Source organism: Pteropus alecto, unplaced genomic scaffold, assembly GCF_000325575.1.
Source record: "Pteropus alecto unplaced genomic scaffold, ASM32557v1 scaffold20, whole genome shotgun sequence".
Taxonomy (NCBI): domain Eukaryota; kingdom Metazoa; phylum Chordata; class Mammalia; order Chiroptera; family Pteropodidae; genus Pteropus; species Pteropus alecto.
In genome coordinates this window covers 43,386,168-43,402,982 of record NW_006436298.1, presented here as the reverse complement: position 1 = coordinate 43,402,982, position 16,815 = coordinate 43,386,168, and positions in this window count along the sequence as shown.

Below are 16,815 nucleotides of genomic sequence, written 5' to 3'. Positions count from 1 at the left end.
ATCACTTTGTAAAGTAACCTTAACTATGTTTCATTAACTAATGAAATATCAAAAGTGTAAGGAATGAGTTCTAAACTGAGGTTTAGGAAGAGTAAATTAAAGAATTTTATAGTAGAAGAAAAAGAAATTAATACATTATTTTAATGTATCATATATATAAATCTATAAAGTTAAGAGAAAAGTGCATAAAATGACAGATCTGGATAATAGCAGTCTTATTTTTTAGTGTATTCTTTGAATAGGGGACACGTCCGATTTGACAAACACTCCTGTGACTCAATGATTAATGAAAGAAATTTATGTAAAAGAACTTTGAAATAAAGATGAAAAAACACTAAAATAATGTGATACTTACTGAATGACATGTTTAAACATTTGACATATTAATTTTACCAGTTAATAGACAAAAGAAAATACTATGGTATACATATTCAGAATAGGTGAATTAATAATAATATATAATAAAAATTCTGGGTATGTGAACACATTTAAAAAGGTGGTTTGTGCAACCAAATTAAAGCTCTTTTCTATTGAAAAAAATGGGCTTTATTATTTTTAGAGTAGATTCAGGCTTACAGCAAAATTGAATAGGAGGTTCAGAGATTTCTCATATATCCCCTGTTCCGACATTTGCATAGCCTCCGTCATTATCAACATCCTCCATCGGAGTGGTGTATTTCTCACAACTGATGAGTCTACATGGATATATCTAGTTGACATTAGAGTTCACTCTTGGTGTTATGAATTCTAGGGGTTTGGATAAACATAGAATGACATGTATTCAGTGATATGATAGTATCACATGCAGTAGTTTTACTGTTCTTAAAATCCTCTCCGCTCTCCCTATTCATCCCTTTCCGTACAAATCCTGACAGTCACTGATATTTTTACTGTCTCCATAATCTAGCCTTTTCTAAAATGTCATATAGTTGGAATTAAACAGGGTGTCACCTTTTCGGATTGGCTTCTTTCACTTAGTAATATGCATTTAAGTTTCCTCCATGTTTTTTCATAACTTAATAGCTCATATCTTTTAAGTGCTGGATAATATTTCATTGTCTGTATGTACCCCTATTTATTTTTCCATTCACCTACTGAAGGACATCTTGGTTGCTTCTGAGCTTTGGCAATTATAAATAAAGCTGCTATAAATATCCATGTGCAGATTTTTATGTGGATGTAAGTTTTCAACTCTTTTGGTAAATACCATAGCATGTGATTATATGGTAAGAAAATGTTTAGTTTTGTAAGAAACCACTAAACTGTGTTCCAAAGTGAATTATTTTTTAAAATAACATGAATAAGAATAACCCAAACACCTCTATGATTCATTAAGAACTACTATAGGCAATTAATGTAAAAAAACCACTTACAACATCTCACATATATTTCATTATACGATTCTTTTATAAAGACTAATCATAGAGACAAAAAAGTAACACAGCAACACTTTCCCAGATAATAAACCTTTTCGGAAAGTGGCAGAATCTTTTATTTTACTCATGCAGAGGAGTCTAAAATTTAGAACTTATTTTTCTTGTTTAAAACTTATAGATCTATAACTCAAAACAACATTTTCAATAGATATAAAGAGGTTATATTTATATGAACAATGCGAAGTGGACAATTGAATTTCACAAATTATTTAGAACAAATATATGTTGACATAACAGAAAGTTACAAATTGACTCATAGCTTGGTTTATGGACTGAGATTCTGTAACCTGTTGGAAGGATTTAACAAAAACTATGAACTGATCCCTTTCATTTGTTTCCTTATTGTCAAACGTGATATATATCCTAGCAGCAGAGTTGACTGAGTGAAGTGTGATGAAAGCAGATACCATTCGCTTCCCTGCCAAACAAACTCATTTTCATCCTAAAAGATAACTCAAATATTACATTCTCTGTGAAGACTTCTGGGATCTTTTTATCTTTCTTACAACCCCCTTCATATGTGCTTCAAGAACACTTCACACATACATCTGTTTGAACTTGTGACATTGCTGTGGTGGTTTGCTGGCTTGTTCCTTAGTGCTCCTTGAGAGCACCTCTGCACACAGAAGTCTCTGTGAAATGCTTGTGCAATGAATAGAGAGAAAAGTGAATGATGCATTTTGCTGTGTTGTGATCTGATAAATAAGTTGTAAAAGTCCAAGATTTTCAACTACGTTGCTGGTTTTCTGATTACAAAGATTCTTAACTTTATGAATGACTAGTAACTGAAAGTGACTTCTTATGACATACCCATCAAATTGATTGTTCCTACTTATATCTTTCAAATTCTTCAATATTGATTTAAATGCATTATGTATTACAAAACAGTCTTTATTTGCTCCAGTGCAATATGACATTCCATGTATTGTTTTTTAGTCTTTTCTCCTTCATGAAATATTTTCAAACTTTTCCCATTCTCATTTCTTTCTCAAGTAAATTTTGTTACCCTAGAAGGCATTGGCTGGCTCTCGGAGTCCCATTTTCCCACAGGCTGAACCCAATGCTTTATCCGGATCTCAATAATTGTCACTTGTTATTCATTTAAATAAACTTATTATACATTTAACACTCAGAAAAATCAAAGAAAACTGGAAAGAAAACATTTGGGGAAGAACTTCTAACTCTCTTAAGAATATATATGTATACATATGTATGTGTGTGTGTGTATTCCTCAGCTGACAATAGTGTTACATCTCGATAAACCCATTATAAGATGAAAAAAGTTTTAAATCAAAAAATGCATTTAATATTGAACTCTAGAGTGTCAGCTGTTTGCCCTTGTGATCGCACGGCTGACCGGGAGCTGCTGCTGCTGTCCAAGATGACAAGAGAATGTCGTATCACATATTGCTAGCCCAGAAAAGACCAAAACTCAAAATTTGGAGTGTGGTTTCTACTAAATTGCTTTTGCACCATGGTAAAGTTAAAAAGTTGTGAGTCTTAAAATTGTAAGTCTGGGACTGTTGTGTATATATACACAGACATATACAAACATAAAGTAAATGTTTAAAAATGCTTTATCTTTATTTTCTGTTGTTTTTAAGAAATGTAGAAATGTTTTCCTCTAATGAAGGTGGATATGAGATAAGGTTTACAGGGAGAGTTGTTTCTGGTGGGAGTTATTTCCTGTTTGCTCCCTGAATAAATCTGTGGTAAGAAACTGCTTAAGTATTAAATCTTCACTGAAAAATTGAGGTCAAAATCTACTTGAACCTCCTCTGGATAAATTTCACTAATTCCTGTAATTATATTTAGACTTAGCAGCCATTGGGAATTTACTCTGTAGCATGAAAAGCATTATACTCTTTAAGATGCTTGCTATATATCACATTTTACAATACAGTTAAAAAACAGTGGCCTCCTGCCAGGTCCAAACATATAGGTGACCTTTAAATGTCAAAACCAAATTGTGGAGGATGCAGTCTAGTAATTGTTTTGATTTTTTTTACACAACATATTACATTTGCCAACTGATTTATTTTAAATGGCACAACACCGAGGTGAGGGAGTGGTAAACTAATACACATAGAGTGCTATTCTCCAAAAACAGAATATAAGGGTTAATACATGAAGGCTTAAAAAAAAGATTGAGAGCCAGACATAGGTAAGGTCATGGAAAAAGAAAAGATTGTTTTATTTTATCACTAAACATAAAAGCAGAAGATCAGAACTGGAAGAATTCTTAGAGAGAAGGCAGTACCACCCTTAATTTATAAATAAGAACACGGAGGACAATGAAAATGAAGAATTTCCCAAGGGGCATATGGGTAAAAATGAAAGAGTGAGAGTTTAAAGCCTTAAAATCAGTATCATATGTAAATACAGTTACAATACCAGGCTTAGTTATTGGCACAGTGTAGGCCTCCAAAACACTTATATCCATTTTTCTTCCCTTTATATTTTCACTGCTCTAAAAGGTATCATAACACATTGATACCTTTGATTTCACAAGCCAGGCTTCTTGCGTATACAATCAGAATTATGTCACCCAGGAGCTGGCTAACCTTGAGCAAACTGCAAAAACTCTCTGTGCCTTGGATGCCTCAAGTGTAAATAAGAAATGAAGCACAACTTTTATCAGAGTGCTAATGGGAAAATTAATAAAAAAAAATGCTTAGAAGAATATCTGGCACTTAGGTTATACTAATGAATGTTACCTGTTCATATTATTATAATTATTATGATTCTTATGATGTACCATTTATTGGCATTTGTCTACTTGTAAAGTAGTGCCCTTTTTTGCTGCCTTGTTTCTCATGCTGAGATAATTATTAAGGATATTTATCGATTTCCTCTTATCAAATCATGCCAGAAATATTGCTGTCAAACTGCAATAAAAAAGTGAAGATATTCTGTTAAATTAATCTAGTATAGTTGCTAACGGTTTACTATATTTCACCTGCCAGATATACATTTTGTTTTAGGAGTTCTTTTAATTATTTAAATAGAGAAATGTATAGAGAAATATAGGATACTGTGTGGAATCAATAAATCTGTATTTTGGGATATGTTGGGGCCTTGCCTAGGTGGCAGGTTGCTTTTTCCATCTGCAAGTAAAACTATACATTATAAGTAGACAATTAACAACTTTAATTGAAGATGCTGATATGGGACTTCTATCCTAATAAAGCAACATTTGACCAATCTCAAAATTATAGAAATCATATTCAATCTGATTAAAATTATTTTCAATTGGGAGCACAGAATAACTCAAAAAGTGTTCATGTATATTTTGTATATTTATGTATGTGTGTGTGTAGTCAAGCACATATATAGTCAAACACAGAACAGGTATTTTCCTTTATCTAACATGCAAAAGTAAAAATATCAGAGCTAATTCATTCTGGAGAGTTCATTTTAAAACGTATCTATTTCTATAGGTGTAATAATATGAAAGTTTATAATGTTTATATTTTAATGGATCTTTCACTGAAATTGCTTTTTTAGAAATATTCTCTTATTGTCTCTGAAGGAAATAGGGAAACAACTGAGTTATAACATCGTGAAAATCTAGGCTGCATTTCTAATAATTTCAGAGTCATTTGACTTTACTACACATTGTTAAAAACATTTTTTAAATCTCCAAATTGAAAAAGCAAACTAAATGGAAGTCTTTACTGGTTTTTATGCTTTATATACTTACCACCTTATGACCAATGTTATTTCTGCATGCAAACTGCTAAGTGACACCAAGAGTAGGACTCCCTCTGAAATATGACACTTTAAAGATCACACGAAATAATTTAAGTGATAAATCCCAAACCATATTAAAGTAATAGGAATAAAAGTTCCTATTTAAACATTTCTGTATGTATTAATGAATCTAAAAAAGACTGCATTCTTTGGGATGGATAATAGGGAGAAAGATGATTAGCTAAGGAATTTAGAAAGAACAAATAGTGGCAGTGTCTATTTAATCACAATCTAGAAGAAAGAGAACTTTAGATAATGGCTATTAACTATTTCCATATCATTGGCAAAACAATTATTCTCTTAAACTAGAGGCTGTAGATTTGTAATTATAAAACTCCCACATTTTCAATTTCTACCAAGCTTGGAACTTAATTATATCTGATGTCTCATAATCTGATATGTTAGTCAAAGACTGGTATTCCAGCCTGTATGAGTTACATTTCCCATTCTATATTCTAAAGTGACATTACTTTTCCTTGTAATTCTTGAGAGCTTGATTAACGTGACTGGACCTCTGAGAAAATATTCTGTTCTTAGTTTGCAGATATATATGTGTTTTGAGCCAGAACCAAAATTATAGTACATTCACCAAGGTGATACTATTTGTGAGACAGTCAGCTGTTCTTCAGAAGACCCAAGACATCCCCATTAACTGAATGCTTGGTCATTTGTTTTCAAAATGCTACGTTGTATAACAATTACGAACACCATACACCAAAAACACTGAAGGCTAGCTGCAAAATGTCAATAACAACAATAATAGTAATAAGAAATAATCAACAGTTGAACCTTACTAAGGGCTTTACAGGGCTTATCTCATATCATTCTCATGACCGTCTTATGAAGAGTAGTATTATTGTTATTATCCTTGTTTTTCTGATGAAGACATTGAAAGCAAGGAAATATACACTGATCTGTCAAACAGCTAAATAAAACTGATCTGATGGGAAAATCAGGCAGTCTGACTAAAGGGCTATGCTCCGAGGTACCACCCTATATTTTGTTTGCTGAGAAGAAAGACCCATTTAAGATAATGACTTACTCATCTCATTCGGCACCTGGCACACTACCTTGAATCTGGAAGCTTTATAAAGATCAGTTGGATCGAACCAAAAAGCATTCGACATCATTAGGTCTATGAACTCTGAATCGAGAAAGCTGACTAAACAAACAATAAAGTAAAAAAATAAGTTTCACTAAGATTTCCAAAACAACCAAAAAGTTAAGGCACTGAATCCTGACATCTAACAGGTACTTTCTAAGAAGGACAACATTTTTTCTATTCTTTATAGAGAGTATAACTATATTTGCATTAAAGTAGCTTATAAAATGAATTTTGAATGGCCTTCAATACTGCTAAATCTCATTAATGTATTTTTATAATTTCTATTGTATTTCTCCATAATTTAATAAACCATTTTAGATAATCTTGGTATAAACTTTTCATCTCATAATCAAAAGAAAGGAAATAAACATTTATTTATTAAAAGATGATGTGGTATTCTTTTCTTGAACAGGAAATGGCTGAGACTGACAGTCTCACCAGGTAATTATTTCATAAAGAAAAAACACAGATAAACTATCTCAAAATTTAATTATTCCTAATAGATGCATCCTGAGATTATATATTAATTTTAATATTAATTTTGATGGTGGTTTTATCATGGTGTGTACTTTACAGATAATTTATCTGCTAGGTACAAAGATTAGAAGTTCTGACAGGCATCCTATGGGAGTTTAACTGAGGCAGGTGTATGGCTATAACAACCTTAATATTTTTTTCATCCAAGTTGAAAATACTCCTTTTTGTGCTATATGACATAGAATTTTATAACTTTTATCATAAATTCATCTTTACATTTCAGGAGACTCTAAACAATTACTTAAGGGTAATACTGACGCTATCTTTTTCACCTCTGCATAGAGGTGACATGGTCTTCAATTTAGCACAAGCCTTTCCTGACCTCCAACTTTCACAAGGAATCATTGATCACAATTCCAGTCAATAGACTCTTGAGGAGGGTGGGCGTTCATTCAACAGAAGAGCTGCTTTCTAGATACCAATCATCCCTGTTATCCAAGGCTCAGTTAAGAGAAAATACTCTTAAAGTGAATGACTTGAAACATTTTCCCTTTTCCTTATTCAGATCAGCACATGGGTGAGACCGGCATTCTCTCAGCCACCTGAAACTTTACCTATACCAATTTCACTTTGATGTTATATCACTAGCTCATGCTGAAGGTCAGAATAAGAAATGGTCTTAAATATACTATATGAATTTTTTTTTGGTGGGTGATCTAATCTCTTTATTGTTAGGGTCCTCTCCCTGTGGCCCACTCTCCAAATCTATTAAAAAACAAAAACAAAAACACAAATCTGAACGTGTCCTGGGGAGGGGAGCCAGAGTGTTGGAAACCTCTGTGCTCTGCTCCCTGGCCTTAACAGTGCCAACAGGGAGGGTGTTTGGGGAGGGCACATCTGCTGATTCTACGTGCACAGGATTCAGCACTGGCTGGGATGCATGGGGACGAGTGGCCTGTTGCCACCTGCCTTCTGAAACTCGATGTGAGGGTGGCAACTGGAGTGGGAGTGCCCAGCTTGAGTCCTGGAACAGTATACGCCTTTCTCTTGCTGGTGACCATCACTCCTCTCCCACTGCTTACTGTAAGGCCCCATCCTCCACCTCTTACATTTCATTCCCTTACTTTCAACAAATTTTGTTTATGTAGACCACTAGGATAAATTCCCTCCATTCTTAGAACAACAAATAAGAATTTCTGGGCAATCACTTTGTTTATATCTTATAGACACTCTGGATTATATCCCTGGACAGATTTCTCCCTTTTTGCCTTCCTGTGAGCATGTGAAAGCCTCATTTTTGGCTCACACATCAAAGCATATGGGTCAATATGGCATAAGTTTTAAGCATAATGCTGGACTTCATTTTAAACAGCCATCGATTTTTTTTTACAGTATTAACTTTAATTGTTGCAACCTTGCATGTTATGTACTCTTTTAAAGTGACATTTTTCCTGAATACGTACACAGGCTTTAAATAAAGTCAATGCCAAAATGATTCTTCTTTACAATCTGCCAAATGACTTACCACAAAGTTTTCATCACTGAGGTTAGCTCCCTAACCTCAACCTCAGAAATAGCTGTGCATTCTTCACTGGAGAATCCAGACAGTTTTTCCACAATGCTTTCTGAAATTACTATCAAAAGACGAAAAGATTCATGATCAGAGGCCACCTATAAACTGAGTTTCACTCTCATTTGGTAGATATTAATTCTGAGAGAAAAGGCCAGAGAATGAAGGACAGTCTGTCATTTGCAGGCAGGAAGATGTATTTCTGAGACATCTTGGTGAGCTAAGCACATTATACCGTGGCTGAAAACTACATAGATTACAGACAAATTTGAAAGAGAAGCAAAGCTCTCCATGGCATGGCTATCAGCACTCATCAGTATTCACACAGGCCTGAAAATAATGACACAGTATTCAGATCACATTTGATTTTGCAATCGCATGCATTCCTATGGTAGCAATATCAATATTGCCATTTTCAAAACCAATAACCGTAATAAAAATCAAATACAATTTACCTGCCATTTTTACATTTATGATCATAGGGGTGGGGAGTGAGTCAGAAGTAGAGATAACTATATGGGTCAGCAAGGTGATTAAATAAGTGAACTTGGCAGAGTTTGTCTGTGATTAAATGGCAAGAGTGTAGGTACAATTTATTTTAGGATGACCGATGCCATCTGGAAATAAGAGCCTTAATATATCTGCCAGATCGTCCTACCAGAAATATGCCAATTTAAAAAAGATGTCAAATAGTTTTAAAAGTATTTTAAAAATTAAAGTGCTATGCAGGTCAAAGAAAACAGCCTACCAGTTTGTGAATTTTAGTTTAAATGTACATAAATACCTCAAAAGACAGCTTGTGTTTTTTAAATAAAACCTAGAACATTTGGAAAATAGCACTTGGATATAAATTACACAGTAAATCATGAAGAGCTTAAAATATTTGTATTTGTATAGACACATATACATTCAATAATTCGTTAGTTTATATGTCTATGCAATTTGAGAGGAAAAACTGAAAATCAACTACTCCAGAGAATATTGAAAAATTATCTGCTAATTATGATGACATAAAGGTTAGAAGATATTTAACCTAATTTGGCACATTCTATAGAGTAGCTAATGAATCTCAGATGATTAAAGTATTGATCTTGTTTGAAGTTGAGATGTTTCACTCAACAAAAGCAAAAAATATAATTGGTTGGGGGAAGGGTACATTGTTTACAGTGTCATTTTGGGGCATATGTTACTAAATTCCACATGACTAGGAAATCTATTCCTAACCCACCACATGATTTCTAGATCTAGATTTCCACTTTACCACATTGGCTCTGTCCAAAATCAAACCATATGTTGATTGTATACAATTCTTCTCACATCCTGATCCTGCTATATATCATGTGACATTAAACAAGATATTTCATACTCGCATCTTACATTTTGATGTTCTACTTTGAGAAATGCAATTGTGACAAAGGGGCTGCTTTATTATTGTTTAATTAATTCATTTACTTTTTAACCACACATTGTTTTAAGAATGGTTCTCAAAAATATATAAAGAAACAGAGCCTAATGAAATATACTTAAAACGAATAAGAAAATTGATTTAAAGTGATAACAGTGTTCAGAAGGTAATGTGAATCTAGATATGCAGTAAGTACACAAATACACACATACATGCATACACAATAGAAAAGTTTGGAAAATTAGTAAGTTATGAACATATACAATAATCGCATGCCATGCTATGACTCTTCTTCCCATTCAAAAACTGGTCACATATGTGGCTCTAAACTTTCTAGTAACCAAGGCATATGGTGAAATATTAATTATAGCAATGTCTATAGAGTAAGAAGAAATTAATATTCCTGATTTTACTTTTGATATTCATGAGAGAGAACTTTGATACAGCTCCTCAAAGAATAATGTGTAATATATCTCCTTCATAAAGAATTTAGAGATGAAATGCATAGTTTCCCATAATATCCATCAATATAGTCTAAAAGTATCACATTAGAATATAAACCATTGAGTATTCAGTGTTATACAGTATATGTAATACACTAATACACTATAATAAAAGTCAGTTATACATTCCTAATGACATAGCTTCACTCTGAGTGAAGGTCATAGAGTATCTAGAGTAGGGTTTTTCAACTTCAACATTATTTCCATTTTGAGCCTGATATTGATTTGTGGTGGAGAGCTGTCCTGTGCATTAGAGGATGTTTATCAGCATCTCTGACCTCCACCCACTAGATGCCAGTAGTCCCACTCTCCCAGCAGTGGCAACCTGAAATGTGCCCAAACTTTGCCAGATGTGCCCCTGTGGAGGATAGTAAAATCACCACTGATTAAAAAGCATCACCCAAGAGAAATAGATCCCACAAAACCCTCCATAAATAGTATTTCTTTCTTTTGGCAGAGGCTTTGAAAGCTATCAAGTGGTTGTCAACTGAACCTTAATCTACCTCAGTATTTGTCAGAGAGAATGGTACCAATAAGTACAGAAATTTAGACTTGAAAAATTTGTTGCTCTGATGTTGGCTGAGGAAGAAATTCCTAGCTATTTACCACAAATTTGCTTTCACTTCTTCTTGAGCATACAATTACAAGGGATTTGCAACCTCCTTTACAGGTAAATTTGGTTGCGTAGCAGAGTTCTAGCCAGTGGAATGTAAGCAGAAGTGGAGTCCCATTTTTATGCAAAACTTATAAGAAGTAGGTCCAAGTCTTCCTTATTTTTTTCACCATTCTTCTTTCTAGAAAGAGAAAATAATCACCTGGGAGATGATTAATCACAAGATTAAAAGAGCTTAAAGGCAAGTGGAGAAAAGCCAGTAACACCTATGCTGGACTATTTTGTAAATGAGAATTAAAGTTGAATTGTATTTGAGCCCATAGAAAATCAATTTGGGTTTATATATAACAATGGTTTAGCTTATGCTAAATAACAAGTAGAATTAATAATTTCTTCTTAACTAATGAAGCCAGATATAGACCTTTTCATACTATTTTACCGTTTTTCTGCATTAGTTTATCACATGAATATTTCAGTGTAGTAAATTTAATATTTATCCTCAAGGGTATTATTTTGTAATGCAGAAGACAGATGATATAAAATATGAACACAACAGAATAAAATGGTAAATAAAAGCAACAAATGAACAAGACCAACAAATAAAAACTCATAAACAAATGAACAAGACAAACAAAAACTCATAAACACAGACAATGGTTTAGTGGTTACCAGAGGGAAAGGGGTAGGGAGAAGGTAGATAAGGATAAAGGGGTCAAATATATGGTGATAGAAGATTTGATTTGAGTGATGAATACACAGCACAATATACAGATGATGTATTATGAAATTGTACTCTTGAAACCTATGTAATTTTATTAACCGATGTCTCCTCAATTAAAAAAAAATGATCTGAGAGACGCTATGAAAACTGAAAAAATTGCAGATTACCTGGCACAAAAATTTAGAGAGGAAAGTTACAATACTAAATTCCATCATTATTATTAATTTAAGTCAAGGAATATTCAAGTGAAAGCAATTGTCTTTTAATTCTCAAGATCTGTCTCCTCTATGAAGCCTCTATAAATTGACCCCTTTGCCCATATCAGTTACTTACTGCTGTTTCTCATTAAACATGTATGAATTGCCACATTGTATTTTTAGCTATTTTCTATCTCCTAAAATCATGAGAAAGACTGAACCACTTGAGGTCAGAGTTGAGGTTATAGGTACTTTGTTTTGTCTGATAGCACCTAGCATATGGTCTCCAATTTAAAGAATGGAAAAAAAAATGAATGAAATCAGAGAAGCTGGGCCATTCTTGTGTTTGGTGGGACAGGGACTAAGTGAGCATGAAAACACTGCTGAGATGAAGACCTCCACTTGTTCTTTCGAACATGCATTGAGGAAAACTGAGGCCAAAACCTCTGTCTCCTGAATGAGAGTCTGATGGTGCCTTCCGAAACTGACCGTAAAATGGGCAGAGGGCACCACAAAAACTACAAGAAAGCTTCAAGTATGGTGTCTCCTTTGCAGAATGCACATGCTAATTGAACATGCTCACTAGATTCCTATACTAACCCAAATAATAGTTTAGGCAAAGTTCTTGAACATCACAGTATATAGTCTCCCTTCCCAACTACCCACTACAATCCCTCAAAAAAAAAACCCAAAAAACAAAACAAAAAACTGCAGCTTTTGAAATAAATTACTAGAAATTGACTAGAAATAAATTACTAGAAATCAAATGTTTGGATGTTGGTAAAGCAAAAGCCCTCTCATACAGATCTTACTGAACTTTACTGGCCAAGTAACTTAGAGAAAATGCCTTTGAGTTGGGGACAAGAACACAACATGTTTAATTTATAAAAAAATTTTGCAAGATGTTTGTTAAACTATTGGTAGTTTGAAATCATTACAGTGAAATATTTATACCACATAAATTGGCATATACTACAAATTACAAATTAAGGTTTTTATCTCTTTTTTCCAGAAGAGTTGATTTTTCAACACATTATTTATGACATAATTAATGGCAACAAGTCCACCCTTTGATGCCTTTCCTAATTTACAAATGGATTTTAATATCCCAAAGTAAATGGATATAAATATTGTATGTCACATGCGTGTTTATTTTATGAATTTTAAAAAAGTTTTTCTTAAGAAGAATTTATTATATCACAGTTATCAGAAACAGAAACCCAAATTAAAAAATTTGAATGACTTAATTCTTGTTTAAATGTCCTGTTTCTATTTCTAGTAAGCAGGAACTTACTCATAGTTCAGGTAATACATAACATGAGCAAAAAAATTATATCACAAATTTCTACGCTGTAATCATCACTCTCAAAGTTTGGGAGTAGTTGAGAAAAGGAATAAGATGTTAAAAAACAAAGTGACAAAAAATAATAACTATACACTTTTAAATGTCCTGAAATATGACTTTTGTCCCCAAAAGTCAGAGGACCACACCAGAGAAACTGTGAGAAAATGATCATGGGCAGCTGAAGAAGTGGCTTGCCTTGCCTCAAGACCCTTTGACAAGTTGCAAATACATGTACCAACAATAGCATAACTGTATATTGTCAAGGTTGTATGCATTGTCTTCAGTCTTATCACTTGTTTGTCAAGGTCACCTTCTCCGAAGATCCCACACAGTACTGTCCTCTTGTACAATCTAGTGCACTGGGCCCTGCAAAGAACACGTATTAAAACCTCTTGACCCTTGCTGAATTAGGCTATCCCAAATTTTCTTGAAAATCATTCTGGTAATAGTGATGAGGAAATCAGACACACATATCCAACTGCAAAGTATTTTTCAAATAAAGAAATAAGCAAACAAAACATCGCCTTTTACAAACATCAGGAAGAAAACAGCATTGCTACAAATCAAAGGGTATGCATGCCTAAACCCAATATCACTATCGGTTGAAATGGGAAGAGAAAAGCACCTAATTCATCTAAAGTTCCCAGCTATATATTTTGGAAAGGCAGGATTTAGTAGTACTCTGGCCTTTGTTACTATTAATGACGTCTATCCTTGCAGGCTGAACTGTCACAGGTATTTAATTATTTGTTGACAAATGGATGAAAAATAAACAGTAAATGCTTCAAAAATTCTTTTGTGGTGTGAGCCAAATATTTGTGGTTTATAGGTACACTAAGTACTTACTTAACTTCGAGGATAGGTTCTTGAAAACTGTGATTTTTAGCTGAATGACATAAAAAAAAATTGATTTTACCATAGGCTAATTGACAAAAGAGTTAAGTTCCCAAAACACTTCCAATATTAAACACTGAAAAAAGTGAGCTATACATACATTTAAGATTAATAAAAACAAGTAAAATCATAATTTTCCCATCTGCTTATTTGTTCAGGATTGGAGATGGCCAGAGCCAACTCCAAAAGCTCAAAGTGTGATACAGAACCCCTCTGGACAGGATGCCCTTCCATGACAGGGTACAGCCACACCCACACTCAGACTGGGACAAATTTCACACGCCAATTCACCTCATGTGCACATCTTTGAGATGTGGAAGGAAACCAAAGTACCTGGAGAAAAATCCATGCAGACATGGGGAGAATGTGCAAACTCTACACGGACAGTGGCCTTGAGTGGGAATCTTTTTTTTTCCTCATTAATGCTATAAAAAACAATGTCGAATGAAACGACATTATTCAACAACCTGATGTATATAAGGATAGTGCTTCTCAGACTTTGTATACAACACATCACCTGTCAAGTTTTAATATTTCAGATTCTGATTTAGTAGGTCTGGGATTGGACTGAGATTCTGCATTTTCAACAGGCTCCCAGGTGATGGCAATGCCGGTGGTCTTCAGAGTAGCAAGGAATTCATCTTGATAAATTAGTTTTAATAACCCTTAATTATATTTCCTCCATGTAAGACTTTGCTAACTAAAATCTATAACACCTGTCCTAGAAAGACCTTCAGACACTTCATCAGGGAATAGTGCCCTCACTCTCATCAGTCCTACTTCCATATATTATTCACCCAGTTGGCCCAGAGCAAGCCAGAATAAATGTAGTCACACTGACATTGGGTGTCCAAAGTGGCTCTGCTATTACTCTTTCTCAGTCTATTAGAAGCCTTCCTTTGCATTAGATTACTGACAGAATGGGTTCCCTAAAACCTTATCAAGTAGGCCAAGAATAAAGAAATCACTTAGAGACTTGGGGACACTTCCCTCACAAAAAAAACCAAAAACAAATGAAACTTAACCTAACAAATAATTCACACAACATCATGTAGCTACTATGAGTTATTTCTATTATCTTTTACTTTGCTCAACTTGACCCAGACCATCACCACCTTGGGAAATTATATTCCAGTGGCTGGATCTGAGGCAACAAATTGCTCAGCTCAGATTTGTCTTCAGTGTTTCCGTCAGGATATATGTCTAATATCTGACAATCTGAGTTACATAAAAATATTGCTCAGATTGAGACTTAACCTTGGAGTTTTCTGGTTTAAGCTTGGAGTGTGAGCTTCTTCATCTGAGCATCTGATAGTGCTGGCGCTGATAAATGTTTGTGGATTGAATAACTACATTCATTAGAAATGGAACAAAAGGAGAGAGATTGTTATGGAAATTTTTCTTCTCCTGCACATTGTACTAATATATGATTCAGAATTTGTTGAGATTTGTGTGTTGCAAATTTGCAGGATTATTTGAACTAAAATGCAGACAGTGTTCTTCTGAGTAAAAGTCAAAATTAACAACAGGTACTGATCATGCAGTACCGAACTTTCAGTTTGTAAAATGATTCCATTCCTGCATTACTGAATTTTCAGTATTTACATTAAAACTTCATGTTTGCTATATATCTTAGGAATATTGTCAATAAAGGAGAGCATTCTCTGGTCATTCTAAATAAATGTGAAGCAACAAACTTACAAATATGACTATGGTGTGCTTTCTACAACAAAATAATATTTGTTCACTTATTTTAATATTATTTTCTGTTATAATGGCATCATTTTCAACTTAATTTGTTTTTCTTTCTATTTCTTGTTCATTTATTGATCTTTCCAAACAAACAGCTCTTGGAATTAATTTTCATTTTCACTGCTTTTCTGATTCATTATATTTAGATTTTATTTTTATTTTTTCTCCATTTGCTTTCTTTTGTTTATTTTCCTAAATCCTCCTGTTAAATGGTTACTTCTTTGTTTTAAATAATTTTTTATTTTTATAAAGATAGTGCATTCTATTGTAAAACTTTGAGAATAGAGAAAAATATAGTGACCTCCCCCAACCACCTTTCTTTCATATAGCTAGTCTCAACTTTTAGTTCAAACACTTAAGTATTATATGTAATGGTTTTAAAATTAAAGCTCAGTATAGTAGATAGATCACAAGATAGATGATAGATCTATATAGTTATCTATACTCCTATATCCTTTTAAAACTTGTACACAGCTTTTCATTCTTTGTAAGTATCTTACCTTATTGGATTATCCTTCTAATATGCACTTTCTGTCTCTACTTTATTTTGTTTTGAACGTTTTGCACACACCACTGTGTTCCAGTGTATTTATATTTGTAATATGATTACTACATGTGTATTTTTGTAAAGAAAAGAGTATTTACATTTTAAAATTTGAGAGACTTAGTTAACCTGCATAACTTTGAACCAATTTCTATTTTCACCAAAAGTGTTTGTGAGGGCCTGTTTCTCTATTCTTTTAACGTTTTACTCATTGTCAATCTAATAACTGAAAAATCATCACATATTATTATAAATACATAATTATAAAAATATACATTTTAGAGGTGTTTTTATAATACAATTTTTAATATGGCAAAGGACATACTTATTAATAGACCCAAATATTTTTTTCTTCTGTAAAAAATTAAGAAGCCAAAAGTAGATAAATTTAAACGTATGTTTAGCAATTAATGTCTCAAAATATTATCTTTTTGGAAATGATCTAGGTATTTAATGAATATCTATTATTTAGTTTAACAGTATACTTTTATCTTAGTTTC